The sequence below is a fragment of the Coenobita brevimanus genome, chromosome 29 (assembly GCF_032717465.1).
Source record: "Coenobita brevimanus isolate Jiangsu-jjx chromosome 29, ASM3271746v2, whole genome shotgun sequence".
Taxonomy (NCBI): Eukaryota; Metazoa; Arthropoda; class Malacostraca; order Decapoda; family Coenobitidae; genus Coenobita; species Coenobita brevimanus.
Genome location: NC_136982.1, coordinates 19,226,438 through 19,238,937, shown reverse-complemented (window position 1 = coordinate 19,238,937; position 12,500 = coordinate 19,226,438). Strand labels below are relative to the sequence as shown.

The window sequence follows — 12,500 nt, the reverse complement described above, 5'->3', positions numbered from 1 at the left end:
GTGTGTGTGTGTGTGTGTGTGTGTGTGTGTGTGTGTGTGTGTGTGTGTGTGTGTCAACAGGACGAGTAGCGACTGAGGAATTTTCAAGAAGACTCCGAGAAAACTCACTCACCGCACTTCAGTTTCTCTCTCTCTCTCTCTCTCTCTCTCTCTCTCTCTCTCTCTCTTTGTTCAGATTTTTTCGCCTTGTATCTATTTCGTCTGGCATCAATCGGTCCTTTCATACTGCCTTCATTCCTTAAATCAGATGACCTCTTCTATCGGTTTACTGTTTCTTCATCTGATGACTTTATTCGGTTCAAGAAAGATCTCTAATAGTGACGCTGGTAATAACGGTTATGGTTCAAGACAGATCTCTATTAGTGACGCCGGTAAGAACGGTTATGCTTATCTCTTCTTGTTGGAAATGTTTTTCCCGATCCGAAAATATTGTCAGGAAGAGATAAAGAAAAGAAAAGAAAATACCATACTGAAGGAAATATGACCTAAAGAAGGAAGCAGCACTATGTCCATTGGCTCATACGAGATGGTTCCTTTCTAAAATAATGCTTGGGATATAAGCACAAGGCAAGGTGGGTAAAACATAAAAAAGGATCTCTCCCACCAACTAAACCATCCACTCGAAATGGAAAGAAAGTTTACAGGAGGTACACCCGGTAGTACGGACAGCTTGGCATGTGTATGACGCCAGTTAACTATGAGCAACGATAACTTAAATTTTTGTTGTTGCTGCAGAAACAATTGAAATTAGCCTTCACTGAAAACATTAATACCACAACACCCATATTCACAGGGCATACTCTCGTGGCCATGCCCAGTCCCCATCAAAATTCCTCCTCTTGCCATATATTATTTGTCCTTGTTGCTCATTTTTGGAGGATATTTTCAATATTATTAATCAGTAACTTATCAACACCCATTTTTGCATGACATACTTTCTTGCCCAATTCCAACACCTACACAATTTGCAGCCAGTCTTAATTGTTTCCTTGTTCTCCATGTCCATTTCTTTAACCCCATTTTAGCTGATTTATGCCATGGCGCAATTCACTCACTCGACAAATGCTCCTGTTTCAAGAATGGTAAAGGAAAAGCTTACTGCTGCACTACAACCTAGAATACAATCGAAACAGTTCTGAGTACGTTCATGACTGGAAGAAATGTTACACCTAATCCATTCCAGTCAGGTGCATACGAGTATTTACATTACCCCTGAAACTATCACAGCAGCAACAAATACATCGCTCAGGTACTCTTTCAGCTGTTTCTGCTTATCATCTCTCTCTCTCTCTCTCTCTCTCTCTCTCTCTCTCTCTCTCTCTCTCTCTCTCTCGCTCGCTCGCTCGCTCTCCAACGATCCATCGGCCTGGTGCAGTCAAGCCAACGGCCGTGGGCACTTGGGGGGGAGGGGGAGGGATAGGATTTGGAGTGGATTTGGGGTGGCCGTGATCTCTCGAGATATGACGACAGAGAGCAAAAGATAAAAGAGTGCAGATTTTTGCCCAGTGTATCACTTCTGCACAACCTCTAACTAGCTAATACCAATGTATGCTCTGAATTTTAAGCCATCTACTTTTTCTACCTTGTGACCTATCAGCTGGGACAGATGTTCCTTCACCCTCTATTCTTAGTCCCATGGCAAAAGTTCAGACAGCCTCGAGCCTGGGTTCTATACCTGACCAGGGCCAAGGAAAAGCAGACCGGTTGGTAAGGCGAGTGGAATGTGAAAGGAGGTTATAATAAATATTAGCGAATGAAAGTAGTTTAACGTGTTCAAGAATGCAAGGTACGCTGTGACCGCATTGTGTGAAGCTAAGATGAATGGGAGTAAAGCGGATGAGCTAGAGGGAGTGAAGTGGGTAAGGTCAGTATCAATGATGTGCACGAATGTCAAATTCGAATTTAAGATAATGAAAGTTGCAATGCTTGTTGCACATGAACCTTATAATGATACGATCATGGCAGAAAAGACCAGGTTTTGAGACTAGGCAGAGTAATGAATGGGATGCCTGGTATCTTTATGATAAACTAGACCGGGAGAGACTGACTGATTAATTACTTGTAGGGAAAGGTACTTGAGTGTGTTGCTAACCGAAAGGTGGTAAGAGGATGATGCCAAGATCTATATCACAATAAAATCAATAACTGTAGTATCCAAAGTTATTTTGCCAGAAGCGTTGATGGATAAAGGGTGAGACTGAAGGCATGAAAGTGGGTAAACTAAAAAACAAATCAGTGAAAAATAGATACGAACTTAAAGTAACAGAGAGGTTAGAGGCAAAGACCTGGGATGAGGTAGGTTTGGAAAATTAATGAAGGGAGAAGAGGAACGTTATTTAGGAATGCTATAGCTCTGTGGGGTGTTGTGAGATACTCTGTCTACCTATCTATTGCCAGACACCTTAATCCCATAAGGGGTGGCCACAAATAAATCGTCTCCATGTCGCCCTCTCCCTCACCATTTGTTAGCCCTCCCCCCTGTTCACCTCTGTCTGTCTCTCTTTCTGTCTGTCTGTCTCTGTCTCTGTCTGTCTGTCTGTCTCCTCTCTCTCTCTCTCTCTCTCTCTCTCTCTCTCTCTCTCTCTCTCTCTCTCTCTCTCTCTCTCATAGTCGTCCCCATTCCATCCCCACATCTCATCATCGGCCTCCCCGTCCCTTTCCTCCTCCATTTCACTCACATACACTCTCCTCGTTAGTCTCTCGCACTCCATCTTCTCCACATGGCCAAACCACCTCAGTGAATATCACCTAATGTCTTCTGTCACATTCACATCCACACCACAAAACTCCTTCACTTCCTCATTTGTCAATCTGTCTCTCTCTGTAACTCCACATGTTCCTGTCAGATACTTCATTTCCACCACTCTCACTCTCAAATTGTTTCCTTCCAACAAGGTCCATGCTTACCATCCATATGATAAAGTTGGACTCACAATATTATTCAAGGTCTGGGGGGGCTGGGTTTACGATGGAAGAGTTGAGAGGTAGGATGGGACTGGAGTGTATTGGCGTTGTGATGAGGAGAGGTAGATTGAGATGGTTTGGGCATGTGGAGAGGATGGGGGATGATAATTGGGTACAGAAGGTGAGAGGTGTTAATACTGGGGGTGAGGTTATGAGGGGTAGATCGAGAAAGACATGGGACGAGGTCATTAAGTGTGACCTGAAGGTTAAGGGACTGAACAGGGAGGCTGCAATAGATCGTGCAGCATGAAAAGCTGCCATTAGGTGACCAAGGTCGACGCATGCAAGCGTGTTGGAGCCTTCAAAAACGAAAACGAAAGCAAAAATAATATATATATACAGATGCAATAAATTCACCATGGGGGAAGCGTAGTCTCAATATGAAGATAAACACCAATGTAATCAGGAACATATATATATATATATATATATATATCATCATCATCATCATCATCATCCGGACCTCCTTTCCCACCCAAGGGCAGGGTGAGGAGTAGCAATGTCCAGACATCCCAAAATTGCCCAGTCCAATGGGCCACGCTTCCATTCACTGATCATTCAAGTCCCCGGAATCCTGGCTCTATCGGATACGCCAAAAACATTCACCACGTTCTGTAGCTTCACATATCGTATCCGACAGAGTCAATCCAGACGCTGCCACGTTAAAAAGGGGTGCCAAAAATCCCTGATCATGCATATCTCCTCACAAAATTCATCCAACCAGCTCGATCTCCTGTCAGTTCCCTAGCCTCACCGACTTCCAAACCTCTCTTCCTCACACATTCATTCCACCATATCTCTCCACCTTCTCCTTGGCCTACCTTGCCTCCTCCCTCCTTCGAATTCGCTCAGATATACCTTCTTCACCACTCTATAGTTATCCATTCTCTCCACATGACCATACCATCTCAATACACTCTCTTCAATTCTGGTGTCCAACGACTTCCTCACTCCGCATCTTTCACGAATCACATTATTACGTATCCTATCCACCCTCTGTACTCCACATACATTCCTCAGCAGTCCCATCTCCACTGCTCTTACTCTTGACTTTTCATTTGCATGCCACATCATAGTCTCACATCCATATGTTAAAGTTGGCACTAACACTCCTTCATGTAAGCCTCGTGCAGCTGCAACACTCAAGCCTCTGTTTCTTATCAAGGCCTTCATTGCACCAGCTACTTTTCTTCCTTGTGTCACTCTACTTTCAACTTCTTCTGCACATTTTCCTCTCTTTTCTATCACTGTGCCCAGGTATTTGAACTCTCTCACCAACTCCAGTCTCTCTCCATTCACTGTTACATTGCACTGGGAGTCACCCTCTCTCTCAGTAACCATCACTTTACTCTTTTCTACATTTACTCTCAAGGAACGACGCTTACAGACATCAACAAAACTCTGCACTAGGCTACCAAGTTCTTGTCCGGTACTTGCAAGCAGTACTGCATCATCAGCATACAACAAATTTGAGATATTCCATCTATCACCATTCATTATCACTGCCATCCCTCTCTCCATTACTCGTGTTTTCACTTCTCTCATCACCCCATCCATATATACATTGAACAACCATGGGAACATCACACAACCTTGTTGCACGCCCACACTGATTGTGAACCATTCACTTAGATGCCCATTAACCCTGACACATGCTTCACTACCATCATAAAAACTCTTGACGGCACCTAACAGCTTACCCTCTACACCGTACATGCGCAAAACTTTCCACAATCCTTCTCTGTCCACTTTGTCATATGCTTTTTCCAGATCCATGAATGCCATAAACACCTTATGGTCCTTTTCACAAGCCTTCTCTACTATCTGTCTCACTGCAAATATTTGGTCCACACATCCTCTGCCACTCCTAAAGCCACCCTGTTCATCACTTACTAGGACTTCTGATATCTCTCTTACTTTATTATAATTCTTCCATATACCTTCCCTACCACACTCAGTAAGCTTATGCCACGATAATTCTTACACTCACCTCGTTCACCTTTATTTTTGTACAGGGGTACAATCACAGCCTTTTTCCACTCTGCAGGCACTGTTTCACTCATCCATACCTTCTTACATATCTCCAACAAGCACTTCATTCCATTCTCTCCACTACATTTAAGCATCTCTGCATACACCTCATCAACCCCAGCTGCTTTCCCATTTTTCAGCCGCTTCACAGCACTCTTCACCTGTGCGAGTGTCACGTCTCCTGGCACTGCATTCCTTCTCTGCACATCCCCAAAACCAATCATGTTTACAGCTGCTCTGCTCTCTCTAGCCCCATTCATCAGGCTTTCAAAATATTCTTTCCATCTGGTCCTTACTTCATCTTCATGGGTTAATAATCTACCACCTGCATCCTTCACACCATCCCATTTCTTACCGCTTTCACTTCTACATTTCCGCACCTCTTTCCAAAATAACTTTCTCTTTTCAGAGTAGTTCGGATTCATTTTTCTTCCTAGATCCTCATTTACCTCCTTCTTTTTCCTCTTCACTAGTCTCTTTACGTGCTTCTTGCTCTCAACATATTCAGTTCTTATTTCAACTGAACCCCTATCCTGTAACCATTTTAGCCACTTCTTCCTCTTTTCCTCCACCACTCTCTTTACCTCCTCATCCCACCATGCCGTACCTTTCTTCTTTGTTGTTACTCTTGCCACATCACATACAGCTTTATTATTCCTAACTAAGCAATCCCTATATGCATTCCACAGTCTGTCCAGATCCATTTCATTCCAATTCAGTAATTCTAACTCGTCCTCTACTTTGGTCCTGTATTCATCTGCCCTTTCTTTGATCCTCAGCTTTGCAATTTTCAGTCTTTCTCCCTGATTGCTTCTTTCTCTCCTGATCCACCTCACTCCTTTCAGCTTCATCTTCCATACCACAATCATATTATATATATATATATATATATATATATATATATATATATATATATATATATATATATATATATATATATATATATATATATAATGACATTGGTATTTCACCACATAAGCTATTTTTAAAACAAGATATTACAGACACACGTTTTAATTACGATATTAACTTTGTATAATACAACGTCACATAAAATGGAGTAGCAGTTCTAATAAACCAGTGATCAACGAGTCTAGTGCAGTCGATGATCGGCCTGTGGTCTCTATACCTGCATCGTTTTTTTATTTGTCCTTGCTATTTATTTTATACAAGAATTTACGTGTTGCTGTTTGTTCAGATTTGTTTATCATTCTGGCTCATTTGCACTTGTTTTCTACAACTAGGTAATACGTTTTGACACTGGGTTAAAGATCTTCATTAATATGTCATTAACTAATAGTTTCTTGCTTAGCATTTGTTCCTCAATTTGTGGGCAGAATTATAGCGTCCTCGTTATTGTGAAGTTGTCACTAATATTTGTTTTAGATTTCACCCATCTTCCTTGCACTGCGTGAACAACACATGTAATTGCATGATTACTATGGTCAGACTCGAATATGAAGTCCGTTTGGGTGGGGCCCGAGAGGGGATTTCCCTCCCTACAGCCCTGTCGCATCAACCCCAGTATCTCTCTCTCTCTCTCTCTGTCATATGTCAGCTATTTACTATTTGAAATTGTATATTAAAGATTCAGTACTTATTAAATATATTAAATAAGGCTATATAGTGCTATGAATGTGTCGCTTTTTAGGATAATAGCAATGATTTGTATAAATTCCACACCACGTGACAACGTCGCTTTCCGACGTTGCCAGAGGTCAAGGACACCCACCTCAGACTACAGGTGACCGGTCACTTCCTGCCTGATCCCCACCCACGATGGCAGCTACTCCGACTCGCTCTCGTGTGCTCCACAGTCGGGAGAAAGAACTTATTTACGATGTGAACAAGTATTTTCTAGAAGAAAGATCAGAGAGAGGACTTATGCCTGGTGGGGAAACCTCTATAAAAAAAACGCGCCAAGACTTTTACCTCAGTGGTGGTGTGGAAAAAAGGTCGAAACAATATAGAAGAAAACACAACTTATAAATATATAAAAACTTTCTCAATCAACTGAGAGAGAGAGAGAGAGAGAGATACTGTATATACAAAGAAACAGAGGCTGAAATACATTCAGTTTCTCACATTCAAGAAAGACTGAATGAAAGCACACCAAAAGAATGTACTTTCTTCTATAAATGCGTAATATCCTGGATTTCAAATATAAAGGCAAAAACAGACAGAAAAACAATCCTAATGTTAACCCTAGTTCAGTAGCGTCGTCCGGGATTCCGAATTTAGGCCTACTTTGCGTTGTGGAGGAGACGCTCCAAGGCCTACGGCGCTCAGCTGCCATGACATTTCAGTTTGTACTCTGTCCTGTGTGTGTGAGGTGTGTTCGAGTTGCTCCCGTTTTTTTCTTATCTGCTGTAGCCAATTGTCCGGTATTCCGTACAATGCTATTAAAATAGGACCTTGTGAGTGTGCCTACGAAAGATATACTGTAAAATGTCGAATTTTGTCTAGGAAGGCTGGAGCATATCGGGGGACGTCTGGACTTCATGTGTGGCACAAATCACCATCAGGCAACACTGTGGCTGGCAGTGGTGAAAAGATTACAAGGATGTACCATTGTTTGTAATTTTTACACATTTTTTGTTTTATCTTTTTTATAATGTTGTTTTTGTTAAATACATTTAGTTCATAGTTCCTAGAGTTAAGATTAGCATCTAATTTAAGTGAAAATTTTTTGAAATAAACTGTACCATTCCTATATGTATATTTCTACCCCAAAAGTTTGTCCGGGATTCCAGACTTCGCTAGTAGGCACATGATGTTGACAACGCTACTATGCCAGGGTTAATGAGTTCTGTAGGCTACTACTGCTGCCAGGAGTACTGAGTCATTGTCTTCTGGTCTGTCGCAAATATGGCACCGTTGCAAACGCCCAAGCTACAACCGGGGTAGTTTTTAGGGCATACAACTCATAGTCTGAAGGTTTGTGTTAATTGAGAAGATAATCTAATACAATATAGCAGTAGCCATGTGTGTGTGTGTGTGTGACTGTGTGTGTGTGTGTGTGTGTGTGTGTGTGTGTGTGTGTGTGTGTGTGTGTGTGTGTACACTGCACTAGGGAATACTTTGCTCGGCATGGAACCGTTCGAAGCAATCTCCCATGCATAGTGCCACATCACAAACAGGACACATGTGACTTGTGTCCCTCCTCAACTTCGCCAGGGAACACATGGTGCACCGCAGCCTCCTCCGGTTGGGAATCCTCTCCCGTTGGTGGCCCAGTGTGTTATCCAACTGCACTCTGTCACTGATGAAGCGACGACGCTTGGCTGGATGTCCTCCTGGCATTCCCCAGTCCTGATGTCCTGGAGGTGCAGTTGCAGGCCCAGGCATGGCAGCGGCAGCAGGTTCTTCCGACGACCAGGGACCGGTGAAGGTTCTCTCAGCACCTGTGCTGGTTCTGCAGGCGATGGTGGTGCTGACTCCTATCCTGGCCCTCCTCCTGAAGATGGTGGTGTTGGTGCAGGAGCCAGTGGTGATGGCACCTGTACTGGCGCTGCAGCAGGTGCCACAGGTGCTGGATGTCCTGCTGCCCGTTGGGTTGGAAGGTCAGGGACATGGTGGATGACATGCCCTGATGTGGGCCACTCTGCTTCATCAAAGTAGAGGAGCTTGTCCACTATCTCCTCCATGAATTCGAACAGACTGACTGACCTACGTGAGCACTTCTTGAACAGGGCGAACGCGATGAAAATGGCCATCTGGATGAAGTAGAAGGTGATTTTCTTGGTCTGTTTCACGGTCCGCTGCTGGATGGGGTAGTATTGGACCATCTGGTCGAAGTGGTCCACCCCACCCATGTGTCGATTGTAGTCATCCACCACAACAGGCTTGTCCATGGTCTTCTGGCCTTAACTTGTCCTCCTGTCAGGAGCCCTGGTCTTCCTTCAAACCCGCTTCTGGATGGTGCTTGTGCTGTGGAAGGTGGAGACCATGTTGACAATGCGCTTGTCCCTCCACAGCAACACCATCACTTTGTCCTTGTGCAATGCTGTCATGCCCCCCACTGGCAGGTTCATGGTCCTGGCAATGTCCTGCAGCTGCTTTGGTGTTCCTCTTGCCAGGCGTAGGGTCCCACACACGTAGGTTCCTGCACTGAAGAGGCGTTCACACAGGGATACAGAGTTATAATGGTTGTCCATGTAAACTCTGTATCCCTGATCCTTCAGCAGTTCTACAAGGCTCCACATGGTGGTCTCCAGTGCCCTCTTCTGCCCCATATACACCTCGAAATTCCAGATGTAACCCGAGGAAGCCTCAGCCAGGATATACAGCTTGATGGAATACTTTGAAGGCTTCATTGGGTTGTATACGCGGAAGCTTAGGCGCCCCTTCCACGGCAGTGAGCCCTCGTCCAGGCTGAGGTGCTTCTCAGGTAAGTAGGTGTTTTGGAACCGCTGAAGGAGGTACTCCATCACCGTGCGAACCCTGATGAGCCGGTCTTGATTCTCCTGGGGTATTGCAAGTGAGTTGAAGGCAAGGAAGTGTTTCAGGATCGCCCTGAAACGCCTTCCACTCATCACTTCTGTAAAGAGGGGGTAGTTGTGGAGGTGAGATCTCATCCAGTAGTGCCGGATGCTTGGGAGATTCATCACCCCCATGAAAAAGTAAAGCCCCAGGAACTTGGCCATCTCCTCTTCACTGCAGATGAACCATGCGTCCAACGCAGTCCCCAGGAATGATGTGTAGCTGTTGGTCTTGTGGGGCAAATATGTCAATAACTCCTTCGTGAATAACAGCTGGAAGAACTGGAGAGGAGTTGTTGGTGGATCCACTTTCATTCCTGGGGATCCTGTGAAGGGCCCATTAGCTGGTGTGAAAGGGCCATTGCTTCACCCTGGAGCCACCCCCCGCAGTGGTACCAGTGGGTTGACGTACCGACACCCTTGTTCTTCTTCGGACACCTCTTGGCCACACCCCATAGCTGGACCGTGGACCACGCCGGCCTCGTCAAGGTGGTGAGGGTTCTGACGATGAGGAGGACGAGACTGTCTCCTGCTGCTGGGAATCGTCGTTGGGGATGAACGCTGTTGGAGACAGCGCCCTTGTCAACCGGGCAGGGGACGACGACACAGTCACCTCCTGCACCAGTTGCATTGCAGACAATGCACGCCATGCAGGTGCCAGCGTAGTGTAACTAGGCCATGCTACCATTGACATAGGCTCAGCCAAGGGGGAACTGGAGGCTTGAGGTGGAGAGATCTCGATGGCTGTAGGAGAGAGAGGTCCAAGCCAAGGTGATGTCTGTTGTCCAAGTGAAGACAATGATTGGGCCAATAGTCCTGACACTAGTGGTGGTGGTGTTTGCTCCCATTGTGCTTAAAGTGTGGGCAATGCCGGCCGAGGGGAATCCTCTTGGACATCGTCCCATTCCTCCTCACTTCAAACATCGCTCAGCTCGTCCTCTACATATATATATGTATATATATTTTCCCCTCCTTCCCCAAACGTTCCCCCAACACATGATACAATATTTTCCACAAACACTCGTGGCACATATCACAAACATTTTAGAAGGGAATAATAAATTTCAACAATTGTTTTAGAAAGGTACAGTACCTGTCCATTGACGTCCGTGGTTGCCCAGCATTGCAAGGTACAGTACCTGTCCACTGACGTCCCTCATTCCTTGGCATCGTTACGTTTCACAGCACACCTGCCGCTAAAGTAACGCTCACCTACGCTACGCACCTCAACGAACACTCGCGGCACAGTTCACGTATATTTTACATAAAGTATGATTTATCACTAAATGTCGGACCATGGTACAGCACCTGTTCAATGACGTCCCTCATTCCATGGCATAGGTACCTTTCACAACACACCTGCCACTAAAGTATCGCTTAGCTACGCTACGCACCAAAACGAACACTCGCGGCACAGTTCACGTATATTTTACATAAAGTATAATTTATCACTAAATGTCAGACCAAGGTACAGTACCTGTTCAATGAGGTCCGTCGTTCCTAGGCGTCCCTATTCCTGAGGACCTCTGTTGCTAAGGTATTGCTAACCTACGCTACGCACCATAATTTATGCCGTCACGAGGATACGTGGAATATTTCATTTACACTTCACACAATATCATACACATATACCACAATGATTCCACCCTAACCTCCGCAATTATTCCCTTCCTTACTATGGTTCAACGTGACTGTGATGCAGCATCCTTCGCTGGGAGAGTACGATGCAACGCTATTGTACTGGCACACACCACACTTCTTCACGAACACCCACAGCATGTTCGACGTATATTTCACACAATTCCATACGCATTTTTCACTATCAGAATCACATTAATTCCATCCCTAAACACCTCTCATTCTCCCTTCCCAACTATAAAAACTGTACGTGATGCCTGCCCCATTCCACACTATGGTTTATGGCGTCCATAATGCTAACTAGTTTCATAATATCACCAAGCCAGCCACAATATCTTTCACACAAAATACAGTTTAGGCATTGGCTTCATTATATACGTATTTGTAATCGCGCAATAGGGCCTTGGGGAGGGCGAGAGGCAAAACCCCGCAACAGTGAACATGCATATCACCTCTAAGCCTAGCGATTGATAATGGCCACAATTCCTTTTTGTGACATATATCATTGTTCCATCGACAATATCACATACAAATATGCTCACAAAAATTGGATTATCACACTGAGTCCATAGGGGCTTCGACTTGGCCAGGAGAGGGATAATTAGTAGGAGTTTAAAGGGCCAGGACACGCAACGAACCTCGCTGCCTGACTGCTTGGAAGAGACTGAGATTTATTGCCACGTGCTGGGCCCCATGAGGCAGCTCAATGTTGCCAATGCCTTACCATGGGAAAGCACTGCTCTCGCTATGATGCCTCAAAAATTGATGCAAATCGGCCAGAAACTTAATTTTTGGCGAATTTTTTTGTGCTTAGGAACACGATTCACGTGACTGATCATCTTTAGATCAATCCACATGGAACGCAAATTGCATGACTGTGCCTGAGAGGGTTCATCTTAGTTACATACTTGCCATATCTTGAGTCTACTACCTTCCTTCTTTTTATTAACTGTTGGTTATGTACCACTTTCGTACCTGCAGTCTAATTACTTTGTAAAAAAAAAGTTTACTCTTCTCTTCCTCTGATCTTTCCATGTAATTTGACTTTGCCTCCTACTTCTCCTTTATTATTCCCAATTCCTCTTTAGTTAGAAATTTTTTTATCTATACTTTTTTAAAAATTCCTTTTTTTCCTTGAGTTTGCTTGCATTTTTAAGTACTTCTTCCACAGTGTTCACACTCTGGAAGGGTACTTTCAGGGGCTTTGACTTTGTTCTCTTATATATCCCTAGCTTTTTGTGTTCCTCTATTACTTTATCATATATGGTTTGGTACTTCCTTCTATATTTTTATGATATTTACCGTCTCCTTGTTGTATCTTGAAATTGTGTTTCTTATATCTTTTTCAACTGCACCAGTGATTACTATAGATTTGTTGATATCTGC

General features: G+C 44.2%; 1 pseudogene; it reads left to right on the top strand.

The window, feature by feature from the left end:
- Positions 1–8,384, top strand: part of LOC145394981 (uncharacterized) — a 62,925-nt pseudogene extending 54,541 nt beyond the window's left edge.
- The last annotated feature ends 4,116 nt before the right edge of the window (positions 8,385–12,500 follow it).